The sequence below is a fragment of the Dermacentor andersoni genome, chromosome 3, assembly GCF_023375885.2.
Source record: "Dermacentor andersoni chromosome 3, qqDerAnde1_hic_scaffold, whole genome shotgun sequence".
Classification (NCBI taxonomy): Eukaryota; Metazoa; Arthropoda; class Arachnida; order Ixodida; family Ixodidae; genus Dermacentor; species Dermacentor andersoni.
The window spans coordinates 91,320,792-91,330,345 of record NC_092816.1 but is presented as its reverse complement, the minus strand read 5'-3'; the positions used below and the strand labels follow the sequence as shown (position 1 = coordinate 91,330,345).

Genomic DNA, 9,554 nt, shown 5'->3' with positions numbered 1-9,554 from the left:
CTTTGACCCGCCGTGGTTGCTATAAGTGTCCTTGGCATTGTGCTTAGTATTAAGCACGAGGTCACAGGATCAAATCCTGGCCACGGCGGCCGCACTTCGATGCGGTGGCGTGCAAGAACGCCCGCTTGCCGTGCATTAAAGAACTCTGCACTGTAAGGAACCCCAGGAGGTCAATATTAATCCGAAATCCACAAATGCATGCGGCGTGCCTCGTAATCAGATCGTGCACATGGTTCCGGCACGTAAAACGCGAGAAACTGAAAAAAGAAAAAATGTCTCTTTTTTGTGCGGCACTAGCTCCTTGAGTTTTCTTGAGCGGACCGACGGGTCTCAACACGTCCGCAACAGAAAAGGTGTGAGCATTATGTGCATTACGCAATGGGTCCGCGCCGTACTCACCACCGCAGCTGAATATATAAGGCCGCGTGAAACATGACGCAACTGGGCAAGCGGTAATCCGAAACGCGCCGTTTCCAAAGCAGTCGACACCGTACGCGCTCCGATTTTGCGAGGACTGTGGGTGATGTTTCACTAGCCGCTTTCATATCGTGGCGCAGTAGGGTGTAGCGGCGCGGCGATGGAGCTGCGCACCACCCCCGCAGCCATAAACAACTCCGCAGGGCGTCCCGCGGGCCTCCCGTAAGCGGACCTTCGCGAGTGTTGGACACCAGGCACACGGACACATGATCCGACTCACTGTGCCGAACGTCGTGCGCGAGCTCCCTTTTCTTATTACTTTGTTTACTGCTTTCCTTTCGCACTAGGTCCGCGCACCGCACTTCTCTATGCTCCGGTTTTCCCTAGCTCTTTTCTCCTCTCTCTATCTAAAGCCCTCGCCACTTCCGGCACGCTGCGCGCGCCCGCTCAATTCTCTCTTTTGACAGAATAAACTAGACCTTGTTACCGAAAAGACGTGTGTCCGTCTCGTTTACCACGGCTCTACAAAGTGGTGACCCATAGTTTTCTTCGCGGCACTGCCGAAGTTATTGTGGAGCCATGCACAGCAACGAGATGCAACCAGACACTGAACTTACGGGCACAACCGAGCAACAAGACGTCTCGGCGGTTTCCACCCGACTCCCACCATACTGGGACCGCAACCCTGCACTTTGGTTTCTTCAGGCGGAATCGCAATTTATTCTCTCTGGCGTTCGCGCGGAACAACGCAAGTACCACCTAGTTGTTTCGGCACTGTCGCCTACTGCTGCAGAAGAAGTTGCCGACCTGCTTTCTGGACCGGCTTCCGCCACTCGATCCATACAGCGATCTTAAGGCTGCACTTCTCGAGCGCACAACAACATCGCAGCGAGCCCGCATGCAGCAGTTGCTCTCCGTAGAGGACTTGGGAGACCGTCGGCCAAGCCAGCTCCTTCGCCGTATGCGACAGCTCATGAGCGGCAACACAACAGTAAACGATGACCGCCTCCTTCGGGAACTGTTCATGCAGCGCCTTCCAGTAAACGTTCAGATGATACTCGCTACAGCCACGGTAATGGACCTCAACAGCCTGGCCAGCCTGGCGGACAAAGTCATGGAGGTGGTGACGCCAGCGGTGTGCAACGTAACACCATCAAGAACCACTGTGAGTTCAGTGCCGCAAACATCATCCTCCGCCGCTTCACCCATCGACGTGCTCTGCAATCGCCTTGAACAATTAGTTTGTGCTGCGGAGCGTCATCGCACTTCACCCCGTCACGGAAGGTACCGCAGCTCGAGTAGATCACGGCGTACAAGTGAAGAACGCTCCCGGTCTCAAACGCCACCACGGGTATGCTTTTATCACCGCCGCTTCGGGCAGGAGGCGCGCCACTGCCTCCGTCCTTGTGCATGGCAGGGAAACCAGCCGGCCGACCTTTAATGGCGACAACCGGTCGGGCCAAAGCAAAAGTTGCCTGTTTCATGTCATGGACAGAACCACAGGCCAGCAATACCTTGTGGACACCGGGGCGGAGGTCAGCATTATTCCCGCGCAACGTTCCGACCGAACTACACCGCCGACCTCCTATCTTCAAGCTGTCAACGGTAGCAGGATACCTGTTTACAAGTCGCGGTCCCTCACCCTGAACCTTGGCCTGCGCCGCGTGTTCCGTTGGGTTTTCCTCGTCGCTGACGTTCGCCGTGCTCTTATTAGCGCTGATTTCCTGGACCACCATGGACTGCTGGTCGATGTGAAACGCCAACGCCTGCTGGACACTGCTACGTTGCTGTCTGTTCATGGCGTCGTTTCCTGTGACTCGCCTATAGTCGCCCCAACCACAACAATTGCTGGTGATCCTTTTGCTTGCCTCCTTCAAAAGTTCCCCAACCTCACACGACCACCCGACTGGACAAAGCCCGTACAACATGATGTACGTCATCATATCCTAATTGCATGGTCCACCTGTATTTGCTCGCCCACGACGACTCGCCCCGGACAAACTCAAAATTGCCCGAGCAGAGTTCGAACACATGTTGGAACTTGGAATCATACGACCATCGTCCAGCAGTTGGGCGTCTCCGCTCCATCTGGTCCCCAAGAAATCAGGTGACTGGAGGCCGTGTGGGGACTACCGATCCCTGAATGCAAAAACCATTCCGGATCGGTACCCACTGCCTAACATCCAAGATTTCACGTCGGCACTGGATGGCACTACAATATTTTCCAAAATTGACCTGGTGCGAGCCTTTCACCAAATTCCTGTCGCACAAGAAGACATTCCAAAAACAGCAATTACCACCCCATTTGGCCTCTTTGAATTTTTGAGAATGCCATTCGGTCTCCGAAATGCTGCACAGACATCACAGCGGTTCATCGACACAGTCACACGTGGTCTGCCGTTCGTTTTCGCCTACGTTGACGACTTGCTTGTGGCAAGCTCATCCCACGAAGAGCACCTCCAACATCTCCATCAGCTTTTTGAGCGCCTATCAGCAAATGGTCGTCAACACTGCCAAGAGCGAGTTCGGAGTACCATCACTCGATTTTCTCGGCCATCGCTTGGATAACAACGGCATCCGCCCTCTTCCTCACAAAGTTCAAGCCATCATGGAGTTCCCCAAGCCAGCTTCAATCACTAAGCTGCGCCAGTTTCTAGGCCTGGTAAACTTTTACCGCCGATTCATTAGAAACTGTGCTATGCTGCTGGAACCCCTCGAGCGTTTGCTCTGCGGCAAACAATCGTCAACTTCACTACCCTGGGACAGCACAACAGATGAAGCTTTCAATTCTATCAAGCGCGCTTTGGCCGATGCAACACTGCTAGCTCATCCCAACCCCAGCTATCCGTTGTCGCTCATGACGGATGCCTCCAGCTCTGCGGTCGGAGCGGTACTGCAACAAAAAGTAAACGGTGGGTGGCAGCCCCTTGCCTTTTTCTCAAAACGCATGACCCCCGCACAAACACGCTACAGTGTTTTCGGCCGTGAGTTGCTCGCCATATTTCTCGCCGTGAGGCATTTCCGACACCTACTTGAAGGCCGCTCGTTCACAATCTTCACTGACCACAAGCCTCTCACCTACTCAATCGGCCGCTCTGAATCATTATACACTCCACGTGAGGTGCGCCAGCTCGCCTTCATCTCAGAGTTTTCAACTGACATACGCCACGTCAGCGGCGTTGACAACTCACCAGCTGACGCTCTCAGTCGCGTGGATGCTATCACACGCAGTCGCTCCAAGAGCTCTATCTCAACATCATTTCCTTTCAACCTCCGATAATTGGCTACAGAACAAGCTATTGATTCTGAGCTCCGTGACCTACGTGACGCGTCAACATCTCTTCAGCTTGAATCAGTTACCTTTGAAGATGTGCCAATTGTTTGCGACACCTCCACGGGCACACCTCGGCCTTACCTATCCACCTCTTTCCGCAAGCAAATATTTGACTCATATCACACTCTTGCACACCCAGGCATTCGCGCATCTCAAAAGCTTGTCTCATCACGTTTCGTCTGGCCGGGCATGAACGCAAATATCAGGGACTGGGTCCGCTCGTGCGCACCTTGTCAGCGCGCGAAAGTTCAGCGGTACCCTGTCCGCCCCACAAAGCCTTTCCTGCAACCCGATGAACGTTTCTCCGTTGTGCACGTCGACATTGTCGGCCCGCTACCCCCATGCAGGCTATCGCAATCTTCTGACATGTGTCGACCGCTTTACCCGCTGGCCCGAAGCGACACCTATCCCCGACATGTCTGCAGCTACTGTCGCCGCAGCTTTTGTTTCCATTTGGGTATCCCGATTTGGCTGTCCAACGAAAGTTGTCACTGATCGAGGCCGGCAATTCGAATCGTCCCTTTTCACGGAGCTACTTCAACTTCTCGGAACAGCACGCTTGCGAACTGTCTCCTACCACCCTCAAACAAATGGCCTCGTCGAGAGATTTCATCGCCATCTCAAGGCAGCACTCACAGCGCACGGCTGCTCAAACAAGTGGGTTGACAGACTTCTGCTCACGCTTCTCGGAATTCGATCTGCCTTCAAAGAGGACCTCTCCTGCGCTACTGCGGAGCTTGTTTACGGCACCTCGCTTCGCCTGCCAGCCGACTTCTTCGAAGAAAACACCCTCACTTCCTCTCTAACAGCAAGCGAGTACGTCGACCAGCTTCACCATGTGTTCCGAAACTTCCGTCCGCAGCCTACGCGTTTTAACAAACCCCGTGCAGTGTACATCACTTCGGACTTGCAGACAGCCACACATGTTTTTGAGCGTTACGGCCCTGTGCGCGGCTCGCTGCAGCCCCACTACCTCGGGTCATTCCCCGTTTTAGAACGTTTTCCTGCTAACTTCGTCGTCGACGTAAATGGGGCACGAGATACGATCGCGCTTGAGCGACTCAAGCCAGCATTCAGCGAGGCACCCGCGCTTAATTATCTTGCCTTCCCGGGGCATGCGGACTCCGCCTTGCAAGTGCGCGGTTCGTCACCTCTTCGTCGCGTTCACTGGGCTGCCACTTGTGCATTGTGAGCATCGTTCGTCGCTTCAGCTTCCTCTGAGGGGAGCAATCTGTAGCGGCGCGGCGATGGAGCTGCGCACCACCCCCGCAGCCATAAACAACTCCGCGGGGCGTCCCGCGGGCCTCCCGTAAGTGGGCCTTCGCGAGTGTTGGACACCAGGCACACGGACACATGATCCGACTCACTGTGCCGAACGTCGTGCGCGAGCTCCCTTTTCTTATTACTTTGTTTACTGCTTTCCTTTCGCACTAGGTCCGCGCACCGCACTTCTCTAGGCTCCTTTTCCCTCTTTTCTCCTCTCTCTCTCTATAAAGCCCTCGCCACTTCCGGCGCGCTGCGCGCGCCCGCTCAATTCTCTCTTTTGACAGAATAAACTAGACCTTGTTACCGAAAAGACGTGTGTCCGTCTCGTTTACCACGGCTCTACAAGGGAATGCCCGAGCACGGCCGCGCGAACCACAAAAGTGTATTGTAGTACACAGATCACAAGGCGATGGCTACGCGGTGGCCGATCACCGCGGTGCTGCGAAGTGGGACAGGTAGTTTTCTTGTGAGGTTCCACATTACACGAAACACTCTCCGACGGCCACCGTAATTATCTCGTAAGAACGCACACAGACACACACGCAGAACTAAAGAGCAATACAGGTGCCGTCACCGGCGCCGACGACAGTGGCGCTTCGCGGGCTTTGCCTTCAGTTTCACTTTTAGTTGATGGGAAAACGAACAGAAGCGAGGACATACTGCGGCCGAAGCCGTCGAAGTTTTGCATGGTCCCGCTTCCGAAGTCAGGTCGTCAGGTGCCGACCGGGGGTTCTGGAAGCGCGACAGGACATTGTGGTCGACGACGCGAACAAATCGTCGATTATATAGCCCTAAATAAGCTGGCTTTCACTCTGGGAATGTATAAATTTGCAGAAATAAAAAGAAAGAAAAAGAACCACTTGGACAATATATCTCTCCTTTCTCGTCTCCTTCTCACAGATGTGTATAATAAAATAAAATAACGCATACAATAAGAAACAGAGAACTCCGTTTACACTAAAGGGAGGCCTCTATCTTCTAAACTCCCTCTTAAAAAGGATGTAGAATTGAGGTTCTTTCTCCTTCTTTCATCCCCATTTTGCGAGGGAGTGAAATGGAGGACGCTGAACATTTCTGCACCACTGTAAGGGCGCACGGTTTTCAGGCACGTAGTCTCAAGGGAGGTCACATCCCTTAAAATGCCCATTTCGGCTCATTTCCGTTTACAGTGGTACGTATATATATATAGAGGCATAAGCGATGAGAGCAAACTATATAGAAAACTACTTTTGAACCGTAAAGATAACTCATAGGATAGTTTTCCCTCACATTGTTGCATTTGCTTTACGTGTGTGACTCTGTGTCTTTGCCTTCCGTGCTGCACTCGTGTGGCCATCAAAAATTACGAACTTGCCCAAGCCCTTCTCAGCTTTATTAAACAAGGGATTCAAGTCGGTTGAATCTAATATTGCATGTCAAGTGACTGACGTGTTATTGGTTTTATCTAAATATTATGGACTGGCAGTACTTGGCAAGCATTAAACCAGATTTTTTTTAGGGCACTTAAGTTGCAGGTGTCATAGATTGCCAGAAAATTTTCATGAAAACAGCCAGGGAATGCCTGGAAAGAGATCGGGAAATTTTAAAATGCCCACATAGGTATGTTGTCTTGTTATATGTCATACAACGTTTCCAGAAAATCTTTTTGTTAAATATATTCTTAAAATGTTTCACTTCATAAAAAGTTGAGGGAGATTGGTTCCATTTATTGAAAAAAAAAAGAATGTCGAGCATACTGACAAGGCATTTCTTACTCAATTTGTTTTTTTTTTTCTTTTTTGCTTTAACTAAAATTTCTGAACCCCGAAACCCTAGAAAAGTTTTCATCTTTGAAAGCACCTTAAATAATTTACTGTGATAGAATTCATTCGAACTATACTATCAGTTCTGTTTCCTAGGAGGTGCATATCTGTCGTGCCATGACACAATCTGCTCGTGTGGTATTTCGGGTGCTCATGTGGTATACCTAACTTGGAAACCTGTTAGCATGCCCAAGAGGCCTCATTACCCGTAAGAAACTAAGTGACCATATCAATACACTCAATCCATCTGCCTTCTATTGAAGTTATGGCCAATGACCCATTCATTTAAGAGTATGAAAAAGACATTTAAATGTGTATTAAGCAATATAAGTTACAATCTTTGGCATGATACTGTAAATACTCCAGTCACGTCTTCTCAGCATATACCTCTGCACGGGCATACTTAACTACCAGCTAAAAAAATGTAAAGACAGTCCAACTTGGTAACGTTTCAGCAATAAATATAGATATCATTTTGGATTAGTGCATTAATGCATCATATATGAACTTGTCATGAAAGGGAACATACTGTTGCTGGCACGAGCAGCAGTTCTGACGGTTTATTTGTTTACCATGCCATAAAATAAAACATTGTATAAAGGTACTGATTTGTACTGACAAGCAGCCCTTAGTCATAGTTAAACCGTATTAAGTATTGACTTAGATGGTTTGAGCAAATATATTAAGCTGCTTCATGAACATACAAAGAATACACACTTGTTATTTTTGCCTCATATTGCTGATTTGCAGCATACACCTGCAGTACCTTTGGAACTAATGACACAAAGGTCAAGGCCAGCCTGGCGACCATGCTTGCCAAGGGGAAGTAGTGTAAATATATAGTCTGTCTCCATATTAGCATAAGACATGCATTTTAAAGAATTCATCCAGTATATCGTGCAATAAAAACAGTTAATTCATTGGCGGTGCATTTGTTTTATTTCTTGCACTGCATGATTCAGAGCTAAATTCTTTCTGTTTATGCAACATATATCAAAGTAGAGCTGGTTCAGGAGCATTACTAATCTACAAACGTTAATGCATAAGTGCAGATGAAAAGCAGCAGGTGCACATGCATAAATATATTCAAAATTTTTTGCTACCACATGTAAACAAAAATGTAAACTAACTTGTAGGTAGCCGATAGCTATAAAGTTATGGCCTTATACACTCTTTGTAGACTTGTCTATAAAATGTCTGCATCTATAGACTGTCTATAGATTAATGAAAATTCATGTTTGTTGACAAATACCTGCAGAATGTCATAGAAAAAAGTGTATCGTATTATAAAGTTCTGTTTTTGTAGACTGAAGTGTATAGAATGTCTATAGACTATGATAGACGTTTGTGTATAGACATTCCATAGACTTCAATCTACAAAAGCAGAACTGTATATATAGTTCTACTTTTGTAGACTGAAGTGTGTAAAATGTCTAGATAAATTCTACAGATAGTCTACATATATTCTATAGACTTCAGTCTACAAAAATAGAACTGAATAACCCTATACACTTTTGTCTATAAACATTCTCTGGACATTTGTCTACAAACGTGAATTTTAATTAATCTATAGACAGTCTATAGACTCAGACTTTCTATAGCTAGTCTACAAAAGTGTATGGCCATAAGTCTATAGAATGGTCTATAGGCATAGCCTATACATAGTCTTTAGACATTTGTCTATAGACTTTCTATAGACTTCAGTCCACAAAAGTTCTATCTATAAGCCTATACACTTGTCTATAGACATGCTGCAGACACTTGTCTACAAAAGAATTTTCGCTAATCTATAGACAGTATATAGACAGTCTTTAGACTCAGACTTTTTATAGACTAGTCTAAAAAGTGTATGGCCATATGTCCATAGACTGTCTATAGACTAGTCTAAAGAAATGTCTATAGACTTCATAGACAAATGTTTATATTCTGTCTATAGACTTTCTATAAAAATTTTGGAAAGGTAGCGTAGCCAAGACGAAGCATTTGCACATGTTTCTGCTCAGTTGGCCGCTTGCCGATGAAATATGGTCCGAGCACACCTGCATAAGCCCATACTGCAGTTACCGGGTGCCAGTGTCCTCGCAAGTGTAGCGCGGCAGCGAGCCTGTCGCACCGAGCTGTTAAAAGAAATACATACTCGAGCATTCACGCTTGGCACGTAATTCTTCCTGTGCACCGCACTAATGCATCTGTGCCGAAGCTGGGCGTTTGTTGTGGCTGACGGAAAGTGGTGCCGGCTGAATATGCCAGAGCGACACAGCTCTCCACCTACATCGTGTTCGTCGCAAACGGTGCACTCCAATCTGCTTCTTTTTAGCTAGTTATTTGCACATCCATATATGACGCAGTCACTCCCCGATGTTGTTTTGTACTTCGATATTGCGGGCACAGACATACTTGCACACGTAACACCCCGTAACTCACATACGCTACATGCACGCAAACGCGTTTTGGCAGCTCGGGGAAGATGGTGGCAGGTCGCTGGGTCCCGGATTATGCGCTCGGCCCTTCTGGTAGGGTAATTCTAGCCACCCTACTTCTGGTTCAAGGGCACTTCCGCCGGATCCAACACATTGCGACCTCCAATAGCAGACGACGACGCTCACACGCAGGCAAGCATTGTGCGCTTCCGCTTCGTGACATGTCATGAATCTCGGGAGGCAGGCTCCGTACAGGCAAAGGTAGTGTTGATATCGGTGCCGGCAAACTGACACACGATTTAATCGTTATCACTT

General features: G+C 48.5%; 1 pseudogene; it reads left to right on the top strand.

Annotated features, from left to right (window-relative positions):
* Positions 1-996: 996 nt before the first annotated feature.
* LOC126527700 (uncharacterized) lies at positions 997-1,968 on the top strand (annotated as a pseudogene).
* The last annotated feature ends 7,586 nt before the right edge of the window (positions 1,969-9,554 follow it).